The sequence below is a fragment of the Thermobia domestica genome, chromosome 1 (assembly GCF_964235325.1).
Source record: "Thermobia domestica chromosome 1, izTheDome1.hap1.1, whole genome shotgun sequence".
Classification (NCBI taxonomy): domain Eukaryota; kingdom Metazoa; phylum Arthropoda; class Insecta; order Zygentoma; family Lepismatidae; genus Thermobia; species Thermobia domestica.
Window position 1 is genome coordinate 36,148,986 of NC_137454.1, and position 14,843 is coordinate 36,163,828.

Below are 14,843 nucleotides of genomic sequence, written 5' to 3' on the forward strand. Positions count from 1 at the left end.
GAGCACCTATCACGAAACCACTGACATCAAAGCTCAAATGCCAGATATAAACTTCTACTATTATTGAGTAATCTGTTTCTAAACCTGTGATCTTCTTCTCTATTTTTGTCTTCAGATGATAAAACGTTAGTTTATATTCAGGAGGTTGGCCGTAGTTCAAATCCCAATCATACCATCCTGACAGGTTTTCATGTTTACCGCAATTCTACCAGCGGAATGCTGGGATGTTTCCTTAGAATAAGGGACTAATCATCACCTTCACCATCCCTTAGATCTTTGTCAGCTTAAATAAATTAAAGTAAAAATAAAAAGGAATTGTATTTCGTCATCGCGTAAAGTAGAGACGTTTATTAAAATGTAAATTAAATTCCGAGAAAAGTGAAAATGTCTGACAAAAACAGAGATAACTGCTGAAACCATTACACTGATTTAAATTATTACTTTGGTCTGATGAAGGTTATTTCAGGCTTTGTCCAGCACCTAGAATACGATAGAACTTCCTTATATAATAACATGGCAGACGTCTTTCGAAAGTATTACGAAAATTATGTATTTCTTACATTTCGAAATTCATCCAGGTGTTTATTAAATATTTTATTTACTTTTACTTTTTCCCACTAGGGTAATATTAGAGCATGATAGTTAAAAATTATTTTCCTCCTGTTTGATAGCTGTTTTAAACTTGGCCCTATTTGGCAGCAGAATGATTGATGTTCCTTCTCGAACAAAACAGGCAGATTTCTTGGTTTCTTTCCCCACCTGCAAGACCTCCCCATAGTGCTTCGCATTATTTTGAAAACAATGACAATAAGAACGTGCCGTCTGTTTGACCGCTGGTAACACCAAAACCTGTTTTTCACTTGTAAATATCTTTTCCTATACAATATAAGCATTTTCGCTGAGAAGGCAGTCATATGTATAGTTTGAAGCAGATTGTAGCTGACGATATTCAGAAGTTTCAGATATTCAGAACTTCCGTATCTGTGTTTCGTAATTCGTGTATTTGTTTTATTCAAATCGTTCGAACTGTATGATTCAATCGAAAGGAAGATATGAAAAAAGAAGTGGGAGTAATAATGGTGCATTATCAGACTCCAAAGTGAGGAGCAAACTCATTAAAAAAACATATACTTATAGGTTATCTATATGTGAGACCAGATTCTAGAGATTTATCAACTACCGAATTTATTTTAGGCTTGAGGAATTTTCTACACCAAATAATCATCTTGGATTGGTTGAATTGGAATTTAGCAATCATTTCAGCACCGAGGCTATATGAGACGTGGGCATAAAACTTAACGTGGAGTAAGATCTACATAAACTCCTCAACGGAAATCGAACCTAGGTTCTCCCGGACAGAAGGGTATTTGTATCATTGGTATTTAATTATTTTATTTGACATATTGTGAGCATGTAATTTTAAAATCAATTTAGTTTCATTGAAGTCATCTGATAGATATATCTGATAGGTAGATAGGTAGATTATATCTGATAGGTAGATATAATGAAATCTCTAATAAGAAGCACTTCGATGTAGTTCAGAGGTGAACATATGGAAGTGAATATTTATGGGGGTCATTTCGGAAGTTATAAAATGCACAAGATCAAAACTGTATTGAGCCTCACAGCACAAGTATTAAAATTCAGAGGTCCTAAAAACAATCAACATGCACAGGTCCTAAAATGTATTCACTGTCAATAATCCTGCATGCACAAGCCCTGAGTGCAGTAATCCTGTAAACCTCTTGTGACACTAGCATCAAGTGTTGAAGTTCATGCGTTGTAGCAGAATATCTTTACATATACCGAAGGGGGGCGAAGGAGGTGTTCACAATTGATAAATTATAAATGCTTCTAAAAGTAGATACCATGATAGGGAGAATACTGGGGACGCGGCAGAAGACCTAAAACTAATTTTACGGCACAAGACCTAAACGGCACTAGATCTAAAAATCATTTGGCGGCATAAGACCTAAAAATCATTTGGTGGCACAAGATCTAAACGACACTAGACCTAAAAATCTATTGTGGCGTTACCATCGCGTCCATGCCAAGAATACTGCCAATCTATTAGTCAAAGTTTTAGATATACAGTTCCATATTACAAAATCAAATTCTAGGTTAAGTCTTACAAGTAATTTGTAGAAGTACACATTATATCGTTCTGAAAAAAATAGAAAAAAGATAAAGCCTATTGTCCTTTCCTGCTTTTTGTAGGATAGCATTTATATGGTGTCAAAATTTTAACTGCCCGTCAAATGTGAATCCCAGATTCTTCAATTATTTTCTTTTTCTTTTCTTTTCTTTTCTTTTCTCTTTTTTGTGTTTCCACACCATTGACCTCGTATTTACTAACATAATATCGTGTTTTAGTTATATATGTCACAAATTTAGTTTTCATTGTACTGAAGTACATTATTTTTACACATATATTTACTGTATTCAAGACTTTCTGTAGCAAATAACTGGCATGCTAGTTATTATTAATAATAATAGTTTTAGTATTACTAATAAGGCTGTTATCGTTGAAATTAACTGCGTTCGTAACAGTATTGTGGTAGCTACTTACTAATGAAATGCTTTATCGAATATTTACGTCTGTAGTTTGTAGCACGATTGCCCACAGAATTTAATGGGTTATAACGTAGCCCATAGTACGTCATTGAAATTATAAGGGACCTTTGAAAAGCAACTTAATTGAAATGAATGAGAAATTTAAAAATATGTTTAAAAGAATTTTAATGAAATTCAAGAACAATACATTTTAATTACGTCCCAACCGTGGTTGGGGAAGGTGTATTGAGGTACGAACCATTGAAATAGTTTAGAATCAATGTATGGGATTCGTTTTTTTCTTCTTTTCTTTTTTTCTTTTTTTCTTTTTTTTTTAGTTTCTGAGTTTTGCGTCCTTATACAACGTCGTGATTACGAAGGAGAGATCCGACTTTTATAAAATTACCAGATTGAACTGAACATAATGCAATGAAACTGAGATAAACATTAAATACACACTATAGGGTCTATGTAGGAAAGCGATGTATACATTTGAAGCGCAGTAAATTTAAAATTGAAAGGAAAATTTTATTCAGTATAATTACTACATCGACATGTATAAACGAAAAAAAATTCAACAAATAACGCTAGACTACAAACGTGATATACAACACAATACGTATACACAATACTAATATAGTCATTTAGAGATGTATCCAGCAAGTTATTCTAGGAGACATGAATGTTTTACGGAATGCAGGCAAGTCACCGGGATGCAGGCTTGTCACAAACAAAAAGAAACCAAAAGTTTATTTCAAGATTTTGAAAGCATTAATAACAGATAGATACATACATATTGCAGAAATATTTGCGTATATATTATTATTATTAGTAGTAGTATAGTAATAGTAGTAGTAGTAGTAGTAGTAGTAGTAGCAGTACATTTCAAATATGCTACTTTTTTGAGACGTAAGTCTTTATACGAGTAGGGAAGGTTAAAAACACAGGTTATGTCACGTGAGGCACAGAATGGCTTAACACCCAAAATAAACTGCTTTCCCCCTTCCCTCCCAATTTGGTGTTAGTCTGTTGTATGTTTATTAAACTTACGCAAATTTATTTTTATTACAATTACAGCAAATTAAGAATGTTTATAATAGAATGTAAAAAAAAAAAAAGAACTTCACATCAACATGCTAAAATAATTAATACAACCTAACTAATCATCCACTTTGTACTCTCTGCTTAACTGGATGAACCCAGTTAGAGATGCGCACGAGACAAAAAAAATTGTGGCTGTCTCGTCTCGAAAATGTGCTGTAAAAGTAATGTCTCGACTCGAAAATTGTATATTTCTCTTGTCAGGAAAATTCTGTCTCGACTCGTCTCGTGCGCATCCTTAAACCCAGTCCTAAATATAGAACAGTTTTCTGCTCAAATTTCATAAACAGTGGGAAATTTTAATATTATAAATTAAATTGTATATTATAATTAAATAATTCAATTGTATATTATTATTATATTTTGCTAAGATAACGTTGAAATAGAAAGTATTTTGCACAGCGTTATACAGCAGGCGTTATGCGCAATATGGTAACATGCATCATCGGGAATAAGCACCATTAGTTGTTTCCAAAGAGAAAAAAAAAAAGTTTGCGCACGTAGGATATCTCTCTGTTGGTATATGCATCAATATGTTTATTTATAAAAATACCGCCCATTTACTTGATTCACACCGCTGTCTAATTATAAAAAATATGTTAAAACGCAAAATACATTAATGTGGAGACTTAAATGTAGAGTAACGAATGTTTGTGACCGTAGTGTTTATCAAAGACTCTCTGGATCTGTTTGTTTGTTTGTTTTTTCATTTCAAACAGTGTGAAACTGTTTCATAGTTACACTGATTCTCCTTCATAATTACCTCCTTCATAGTCTAACATATGATCTGCTGAATTTTTACACTTATCTCCACACTGACAAAATTCCGTGCAAGGTAATTAGCGTTTTTTGCAACGGCACGCATTGCATCCAGTATTACAGACACAGTGAACATTCAAAGAAATTGCGTCCGGTGCCGGTGGCTGCAAACACAGAATAGGCTGGAAACGATGTTGTTCTACTGTTCATCCATAATTTGTTGGAGGTTGGAACTTCGGGATGGGAAAGGTGACCGTTTCTCCACACAAGGCACACGTAATGGGCTCTCCAGATGTGAAATTTTAAACTTGCGCATGTTGATGGAAATCGTTACCCTTCGGTACTTTTGAGAGAGAAGAGTTGCCATCGTAACTACGAGAGGTCGCTACTGGGGTCAGTGCCTGTTGAGTACATACCACAAACAAATCGCTCTAAATTACTGCATGTTTCCTCGGTTGGTAGGTCCACAGTCTGTCTTAAAGAGGCAAAGGACTCTACTTTTTGTCGCTGTTTTGATAGATTTTAAATGCTGTTTTTTTTAAAGCAATTTTTCCAGAAACACCTGTGCCAGTGAATGCATAGATGCTTAATAGTCCTCTACACAAATCAGTTCCGAGAGCTGAATAGAGATCCCACAAGTCAATTACGCGTCTTCCCTGGAGATCACTGACAAAGTTGACTTGCGGGACAAGGTCTTCAAAGTAATGTAACAGAAGCAGTGCTACGTCTGTATCTGGTGAATATATTGTCAAGTGAGCGTCAGGGTATTTTCTTCGAGCATGGATTGAATAAAGAATAATGAGTGTATCCGCTTCTTCATGACTGTGATTTTTCAGCTCGTCTTCCAGCCTGATGCTGCTTCTGCGCAATCCTCCCACACAATGGTGATCGAAGACATGTTTCAGAAGTAATCGATGGTCTCTTTCGCTAAGAATGCTGTTAAATGTCGTTTTGTGCTGGAATGTGGAAGAAAATAGCTCATAGATACATTACTGATGTTTGTGGAAGCATCCACACGGAACTCCAGTGATGTATCTCCACTTCGCTTAGCTCGCATTTTATCTTTCAAGGAATTTCCTATGCACTTATCGAATATAATGCGAATTTCGTCTGATGATCGTGAGAACCACTCTATTTTTTCACAAATTTCGTTGCAAAATCACCGCAGGTTTTCATCGTCGGGGTATTTTTCATGCTTTGTACAACTGACATTCTATCAATTATCATGATGTTTTTACCTTGAACACTCCTGTTCGAGATTTCATCAATTTCTGGCTCGGTACTGTTGCGTGAATGTAGCATTCCTTCCAAACTGCGAATAATAGTGGCTTTAACTGTGCCCACTATAAGCGAACCATCTGCAGCAAAGAGAGCTTGAGGGATTGTAGATAGCTCAAACTCTCCAATCACTTTTTTTTCTTTATGTCATTGCGTGTACGACAGATGATTACAAAACGCGGTAACAAATTTCTCTCTTCCTTCAATTTGATGATTTTACCGGCTACAGTTTTTGTTAGCTTCTTCGCCAGATGTTTGAAGGACCCCAAATTAAGCTTCCTCATTTATCAAATACTGTCTGCGCGGAACCGTGAAGTCGAGATTTCACGAACTGGTCTGCTTGTTCTGTCCCTTGTCATCACAGAGAAGAATATCTGTTTTTATTTTCTCGGGAACAACTGCTTTGGTTGTGATGTTTAGAAGCTCTCCTGTTTCAGCAAAAGGATTACCATAGTGAACTACATAAAATCGTTCTTAACTCGTCTGCATTTTGCAGCATTCGAGTTTTTGAAGTTCAAACGAGACGATGATGGTTATGCGACTGCACGTATTCCTTTGATCCATATAATATTTCAAATTCTTGGAGGACTTGAGTTACAACGGGTGCCGACCAAAGATAGCGATCTAGAGCTGACTCATTTTGTGCCAATCCAGTGATGCCTCCTGTTACTTTCAGTGATCGAATCTGATGTTCTGTCCTGTGATCTGAGCTAATCGATGTAAAAGGATGACTGAAAAAGTTGCAAATGCTGATGCAAAAGTTTCCTTCTTTTAAGTTTTCAAACAGTACTTCAGGCTTGGTTTTCTGCACAATACAGAGTGGTCATTCTAGCGTAGCTTAGTTGATCATTTGCCAAAAAAAAAAAAAAAAAAAAAGTTTTCTTGAGCAGAAAGATGAAGGGACCAGTTGACCTCCCTTGTGGCCCAAATGTAGCCCAGCATAGCTTCAAATTGCTTATTAGTATAGTTCCTTACTTGTTATTTAAAACAATATAAAGAAAACATCATAAAATGTTTAAAATTTAAAATAAAATTATTTCTCACGTTATTATTTGTATAGATAAGTAATAATTCTTATCAAGTTTTAAAAATTTATTATTTTCTACGTCGTTTGGTGTTTGTTGCATGAAGATTAGTCAATTAGTTTGGGAGATATAGGCTTTTAAAGACAGCGCTGTGCATTCGCGAAGGTGCCCACCTTTGATAGCCGCCATATTGGATTTGGATGAACAGAAAAAAAAAGTGGCAACCGTGTCACAATTTTAAAGCATCACCTAAAAAACAAAAATCTAGTGTTAGTTCAATTTTAACAAGAAATGCACACGGATGTGCAATTTCAGACATAGCGCACCCCACTATAATGTTGCATTTCAATAAAGACTTTTGATATCCCATCGGTGTTTATCTTATTACACTGATGTTTAAAACGCACTAACAGCATTTATTTCAGTAAGCCTAATAAATTAAGGTGGTACTTTTGTTTCTTTATAGATTACAGCATTTCATATTAGCTTGTATTTACAACAATGAATTTACTATATACTATAAAATTTCTGCACGGGGGCGCGGTGGCTCAGTGGTAGAGCGTTCACCTCCGGTGCTTGGGGTCCCGGGTTCGATCACAGCTCGCGCCGTGTGAACTTTGTGGTGGACAAACTCTGTGCTCGTGGGTTTTCTCGGGGTTCTCTCGTTTTCTCCCACTTTCTTCATTCTACCATTTCATTCATTTCTCATCATCACCGTCTCCTTTAGCCTAACCGGCATAAACATGGGACGTAAAACTAAAGATTTTATTTAATTTTTACAAATTTCCGCACGAGCTGTAATTTAAATTTCTGTAACCTCCCTTTAACGAGTACCTCCTATTTATGGACAAGTATCCATTCCCTTTTGGCGTCCGTTATTATTAGTTTAATGCGTAACCTATACCTGTTTGAGATCCCCAATTATGGTGATACTGATTTGCATTTTATTTTCTCTTACTTTTTTGGTGCTAATATTCAACTAAGCGGACCTCGAGAACTATTTGAGATCTACAAACCATAGTTTAACAAACGTTTAATTACGTTACCGTAAAAGAGGTTCAAAAATAATTGAAAAATGACCCTTCTTGTTATTTCTGATAGCAATTAGTCTTGTCTTCCCCAACCTTTTCTCTTCGAAACCTTGCCTCACGGTCTTCTCATGGCTGGGAACTAAGCTATTGTCATTTCGAAAGTATGCATTCTGTTCTTGCCACCGCCTGCTCGATGAAGCGGATGTAGGAGGCAGTGGTTGTTGCTCCGCTTTTGATTTCTTCCACAAACTACCCTCTGAGGATCAGTTAAGACTTTGTACCTGCTGCACCCCCCGCAGTCAAGAAAGGACACGTCATTCATTCACCAAATGCTGCGTATATTATCTTCAGCGAGGTCATATTTCTTTATCTAAAATAATACTATGTACTATGAACACGTTTAAAACTTGAAAAAAAAAACTGAACGTACAGTATTGAGCCTATCGTCTGGAGAAATTTTGCACTCAATACGATAAATAGTTTTAGTATTACTTTGCGCCGAATTTAGTAATGTTATATTTTACGCAGAAATGATTATGATCGAAAACGATAGAAACGACCTTAATGACAAAACGTTTAACGTGTATTGATTAAACAGTTATTCAATATATCACAAATAGTATACTTGTTTATGTCTGAATATGTTTGATTTTAGGTTGCCTGATATGTCAACCTTATTTTTTTATACTTCTTGCCAACTTACTATTATTTTACACTTGACTACATTCGCTTGATACAACAATGCTATTTTCAACTTGGTATTAGTTTGATTTAAAAGTTGAGATGTCAAGGTTGATTTCAGGCTGATATTTTAAGTATTAACTTGATAGTAGTAACTAGCTATCTGAATTTTAGCTTGATGTAGAATTAACCTTAGCATGCCATGGCCTGCCGCAGAGAGAACAATGTCCCACATGGAAAACTAAAATGGGATAATCTTTATAGGCTGTTCCATGTTTTCAAACCTAAAATTGTAGTAAATAGTGATTTTTTTTATTTATTTATTTATTTATTTTATTTTTTTTTTTTTTTTGTCGTGCGTTTGGCCTATCCATTCCCCATAGGTTTTTCACAATTCCCTGGAAAATATTCTGCTGGCATGTTTGATGGTCACCTCTGTATATAGTTACAATAACGGCAGTTTTGTTCTAATATCGTTCTAATTTCGAAAACTGAACTTTCGAGAACTGAAAATTAATAGAAAATATATTTGTTTAATGATACGAACGTTCTTAGCAAATAGAGGCGGACAAAGATTAAGATGATATGACAGAAGTTTGGAACAGACTTCAGATTAAGATTTCAGGTGAGCTTGCTACTACTATATTATTATATATTTTAAGGAAAAAATATGTTCAATATAAATAAAACATGATGTCAAACAACTGGGGGACATATACTAAACACTTGCTTAGTCGGTTGTCTTGTTAATGATGTTCTTTGTAAGTCATAGTATTTGATACTTGGTTCCTAGCAAGAAGTGATTCTTAGCTTAACACGATTTGCGATACTGTCCACCAATATCTTACAGAAGAAATCTCCTTTCTTAGCCTAAGGTGCTTCGTGGGATATCTTCTCCCTCGCTTCTTAATTTTGAGATAAGAGGAACACTCACACTAATTGCATAGAATGGGATATTGTCATTGAAATGTTTAAATTGGCTGGCAGTTCCTAAAACCCAATAAAAGTTTGAAATTAATCGAAATTTAAAAGAACATAAGGATATTGTGTTCATAGAACAATACATCCCATTAGAAACATACAATTTACAAAACAAGTCCAAGTGTCTAAATTGCTTTTCCTTAAAAGTTTGTGATATCTAATACAGAACCAGGTCTGGCACTCTTCTTAATCTTCGTACATTTCTATTTACAACTTTTTTCGAAACTTGGTAATCACACATTGCTAATAAGTCATTGCGTGTAGTATTTAAAAAAATATCCTGTAGTACTTAAAATCTTTTCTCTTTGATTAGAGCAGTTTCTAAGAACGTCTTCTTAACGTAAACTTTTTTTTTTTTTTTTTTTTTTTTTTACATATATGCCATATACCTATCAGTTGTCGTTTCCGAATTAATTGTCTCTGTATGCCTAATGGTAATCTGATCAAAAAATATGAAATGATCTGTTCACATACGATTTTGCTTAAAAATATTGCCATAATATAGTAATAATCATAGTTTGGTTACCTTAGTAATAGTAGCAATGATGCGTAAGCTAACCATATAGCTACAAAGGATCTCTAGGGACGCCCTTGTTCACCATACTAATCGTAAGTAAAATTTCAATTTATGGAATAGTGTATGGAGTATTTTTTATCTAGTATCATGTTTGAAAAAAGTACCATAGTACTATTTAGTAAAATATTTATCTTATATCTGTCGATTTAATGGTGTCCATTACACATTTACCATATTTATATCGAATGAGAGATAACAAAGACATAGTACTGAATAGGAAATAGATGTGGTCTTTTGTTTCTGCTTCTTTGAAGCCGTAGGTTCTTCAAATAGTAAAGCTTGTTGCTAAATCTTCTAACGCAGTGCTTCTCAACCTTTTCCATCGGCGTACCACCAAAGCACATCATTACTCAATACTACCATGTGTCGTACGTACCCTCAACATCGACTCGCGTACCACCAGTGGTACGCTTACCATAGGTTAAGAACTCCTACTCCAACGGAATAAAATTTGCCCTATGTCTTATCTGCTAACTTGGAAGTGAAACTAGTAATCACCATTTCTAGCAAGAAACAACTTCCTTTCCTTGTTTTCTAAGATTATGGAGAGAAAGTAGGTCAATTATTTTTCCTCTGAAATTATCTAAAGTTGTTTATATTCTTACGTCTTTGAGGTTGACAACCAAAGTTTCACAATAAAGAAAAACGCTTCTTTAGAGACGATACATAAGGGAAGATGTATTGAAACCTTAAGTAGGGGACATGTAGCTGTCTTTTCCATTATCAATGCAAGGAATTTGGGTTTAGTTTTGCACTTACCTAGAATAAAGGAAAAAACCTCACTAAATAATAATAATAAAATTAGTATGGTACCACTGTAGATGAGAGCGAAATATTTTATTGGAGTTCCTGTTTTCAGCGTCTTAGCCTTGAAAAATTTTCATCGACAACTAATTAGAGTAATTAATGTTTCCTATTAAAGACGGCCAGAGATGAAGAGGAAGCCATAATGACCTTATTATTTGATATAATTCCGGTATTGCCTTGATAAGATAAAGGCATTATGTGGTGAAAAATTCTTATGATTAGAGGTTACAAGTATTGCTTACGAGACGAGACAAGATGAGACGAGACAGAATTTTAGTGACGAAACAGCACTTTCGCGACACTATACCAAGAATAAACATCCCGAAACTTCGTCTTGTGGACAACACCACCCGCCATGGGTTTCGAGCGTTCAAGGTTTCGAATAGTCCACTCTACCACACTACATATGGTTAATCTTCAAGAATGTGGGGCCGCGGTGGCTCACTGGTAGAGCGTTCACATCTGGTGCATGGGGTCCTGTGTTCAAACCCTACTCCCGCCAAGTGAACTTTGTGGTGGACAAACATCGTGTGCGTGGGTTTTCTCGGGGTTCTCCCGTTTCCTCCCACTTTCTTCATTCCACTATTTCATTCATTTCTCATAATCACCGTCTCCTTTAGCCTAACCGGCATAATCGTGGGACGTAAAACTCAAAGATTTCATTTCATTTTAATCTTCTCACTTTAAAACTTCTCAAATCAATCTTTTTTTTTTGGTCAATTCCATCCACTTTCTCGTTGTTATATGGTTAGTGTAGGCGTCTTTGACAACGGAAATCTGGTTAGATTTGTGGTGAAAGCTTATTTAGTTCAGATCCTACGTCAAGCTGCAAGTCCACATCCTATAAAAAAAATGAAATTAAATTAAATTTTTTGAATTTTGCGTCCCATGGTTATGCCGGCTAGGCTAAGGGAGACCGTGATAATGAATAATTAATGAAATAGTGGAATGAAGAAAGTGGGAGGAAACGGGAGAACCCCGAGGAAACCCACGCACACGGTGTCTGTCCACCATAAAGTTCACTTGGCGTGAGCATGGTTTGAACCCAAGACCCCATGCACCAGAACTAAACGCTCTATCACTGAGCCACCGCGGCCCCCACATCCTATATAATATTGTTGTTGAATGAAACTCCAACTTCTACTTGATCGACTAACCAATCTAAAAAGAATACATAATTGTGTGGAAATCGGTCCTTAGACAATCACAAACAGTCACGTCAGGTGACTTATTATATACGTTCATCACTAATAGTAACTTAATTTAATAAGTATAATCAAACTGAATACATAAAAAAATGTTCATATATGCAGACTAAGCTAATAAACGTGAAGTAGACTCCTGGGGCCTTATCCAGAGTCGTTTTGACACCTAATTAACCCTTACTAGTAGTTTGACTAACGAATGGTTATCAAAAGTGTATTCAGAGTCTCTGATTAGGACGTAGTAGTTAACGAAATTAATCACATGTGACTAATTAATCTAGAGAAGAGGATACCATTTTAGCCACGGTTTAGCTTGTGCGACACATTTCGGATTCGGATTTCATGTATTCTCATTTTTACAGACTACACATGCGCACATCTACATTCCGTAGTTGCCACATTTATTTTTCTCACCCGATGCATTGGGATTATATTAGTTAATCATACCCAAATCAACTTTTTAGTTCTATTCAAAGTAGACTCTGAATACCAAAAAGTACATTTTCCTTAGTAAAAAGCTAGTATTTCACTAACTAGTCTGTGACTAACCCTTCATTAACGAATTCTCTCTGAATACCGCCCCTTGTGATTACGGTAATAATCCTCAAAGCCTATGCAAAATGCAACGGATTACATAGTGTTGGAAAAAAAGAAAAAAATAGAACCTTATTTGTTAATGTAGTCAAAAGGCCGTTTATGTAAATTAAAAAAAAATCCACAAATGTGAGCACTTACTTCAGCAAGCAAATTGAATTCAAGACATAAAATACTGCATGTATACATAATAAAATGACAAAAGTAAAATAGCTGTTTACGATATTTCAAACGTATACAATGAGCAAAAGATTAACATAAAATGTAGAGGCAAATTGGCCACTAAGGAGCCAATTTTCATGAAACGCTATGCTGATCGTTGAATGGCATGTGGAGGTAAGCTACCGACTGCGCAGAATAGTGTGTCAGGACTCCCGGTCATGGGACTTGAACTCCGTTCTCATATACGATATTGTGGATAATCGCTTACACCACTTTGTTCAATTCCAATTCTCAAAATAGGAACGCCTCGTATTTACACACCAAATCATTTGAAAAGCGTGATGCCAGTAAACAAACAGTCACGCCAGGCAAATCACTAAGTGTGGCTTCCAGAAAGAAAGCTTTTTCTGCGGTAATCAAAAGACTATCTTACGTGAACCTCAGAAAGACAATCTACAACTATGAGTACATTATAAATAAGTAATGTGATTCTTCAATTAGCAGTTTAATCAAACTTAAAATTATTATATGCAGCTTGCGTTCTATAACTATGAGGATATTATAGAACTTGTTTCACGCTAGTGTGATTTAGAACCTAACAAAATGCACTATGAAAAATTTACGTTCCTAGAGATCTCATTTCTTCTAGTTGTTTTACAATTACAAGGATCGTAAATTTTTCCTAATATTCTTGCTTAATTATAAATTTCAGATATAACCTTACCCTTACATTCATAAGTATAAAGCGCCTGTTAATAAGCATTGCATGCAAGTAGTAATAATAAACTACTAAATAATATAATGTATATTTTTCCTTAACTACCCTTCATACTTTATCCATGCTTGGGACTGACAACGTATTGGTCATAGCGTTGGCGTATTTAAAAGTTGCGGAAAGTAGGATTTCAGAATAAATAATCTCTAATATACACACACATGAGCAACTAACTGCCTTTATCATACTTAAGAACTTATACAAAACAATCTTCCGTCAAAATCACTTCTACATCAGTGGTAGAGCGTTCACGTCTGGTACATGAGTCCCGGCTTCAACCCCTGCTCCGGCCAAGTTGTGGATAAACACCGTGTGGGTGGATTTCCTCGGGCTTTTTCCGTTTCCTCCCGCTTTCTTCATTTCACCATTTCATTCATTTCTCATCATCACCGTCTCCTTTAGCCTAGCCGGCATGACCGTGGAACGTAAAACTTAAATATTTCATTTCATTTCATCACTTCTACATACACATATCTTTCCTTGTCAAAATTATCAACTTATAGTATGCAGTTTTTTTCTGAAATTGTATCTTGCACATACTGTACACTGTACAGAAGGTACAGTCAACTACGCTCCTTATCACGCTTCGAAACCTACGGTAAGCAGTCTTTGTCAAAGTTATAGAATACAGTTTTTCCAGTTACACTCTTTAACATATACTGACAGTTCTGTCAAAATTTTCACATATACAAGGACAAAATATTGCTGGAGCTTTTGCACATACGCAAGTGATCACAAACATTTCTTCAGATTAAGTGTACTCTCGTGTTCATCAAGGTGGAAGATATCCTGTGGTTTAACATTACATATCATTTTCCTTCTTTTTCCCCCCAAATTCAGAACCTTGCTGTTATACAAAAGATTGTTTTTCTGAGTTTCATTCTTCAGAGCAATTATTAGGTGATAAATATGCCAAAGCAGCACGCATTCTTATATGAAGTCTTACTTCTGCGTTCTTCTTGTACTCCCTTACCAAACCGATATCCTGCACTTTCCCCCAAATGCATTGATTAAAATGATAATTGCAACTATTGACATCCACTGCAGGAAATACTGTCCTCAAGCTTGAAACAGCTCCTGCTTCGAAGTCTATTATCACGGATTTCGGTTTCCATAAAGTTAGAGAATTGCCCAAATGCTCAAGCAATTTGCTGTAAGTTTCTTTCCTCGTATTGGGTAAAAGAGTGTACACTACATTTATAAATCTGAAGAAATTATTACTCAAGCTACAAATCTCTCGCAGAATTTAAGAGTTCATCTAGGTACAAGGGATTATATCAGATTGCTATGCGACAAGCTTTTACGTATAAGTCA